The sequence below is a fragment of the Oncorhynchus nerka genome, linkage group LG11, assembly GCF_034236695.1.
Source record: "Oncorhynchus nerka isolate Pitt River linkage group LG11, Oner_Uvic_2.0, whole genome shotgun sequence".
Taxonomy (NCBI): domain Eukaryota; kingdom Metazoa; phylum Chordata; class Actinopteri; order Salmoniformes; family Salmonidae; genus Oncorhynchus; species Oncorhynchus nerka.
In genome coordinates this window covers 72,318,805-72,319,442 of record NC_088406.1, presented here as the reverse complement: position 1 = coordinate 72,319,442, position 638 = coordinate 72,318,805, and positions in this window count along the sequence as shown.

Genomic DNA, 638 nt, shown 5'->3' with positions numbered 1-638 from the left:
GTGTTCCTCTCTCATTCAGGTAGAGGCTTCAGTCTATTGAGTGTTCCTCTCTCATTCAGGTAGAGGCTTCAGTCTATTGAGTGTTCCTCTCTCATTCAGGTAGAGGCTTCAGTCTATTGAGTGTTCCTCTCTCATTCAGGTAGAGGATTCAGTCTACTGAGTGTTCCTCTTTTCATCAGATTGAGGGTTCAGTCTAATGAGTGTTCCTCTTTTTATCAGGTAGAGGGTTCAGTGTATTGAGTGGTCCTCTCTCAATCAGGTAGGGGGTTCAGTCTATTGAGTGTACCTCTCTCAATCAGGTAGAGGGTTCACTCTATTGAGTCTGCCTCTCTCAATCAGGAAGAGGGTTCAGTCTAATGATTGTTTCCTCTCTCAATCAGGTAGAGGGTTCAGTCTAATGAGTGTTCCTCTTTTTATCAGGTATAGGCTTCAGTCTACTGAGTCTTCCTCTTTTCATCAGGTAGAAGGTTCAGTCTATTGAGTGTTCCTCTTTTTATCAGGTAGAGGGTTCAATCTAATGAGTGTTCCTCTCTCAATCAGGTAGAGGGTTCAGTCTAATGAGTGTCCTCTTTTCATCAGGTAGACAGTTCAGTCTAATGAGTGTTCTTCTTTTCATCAGGTATAGGCTTCAGTCTACT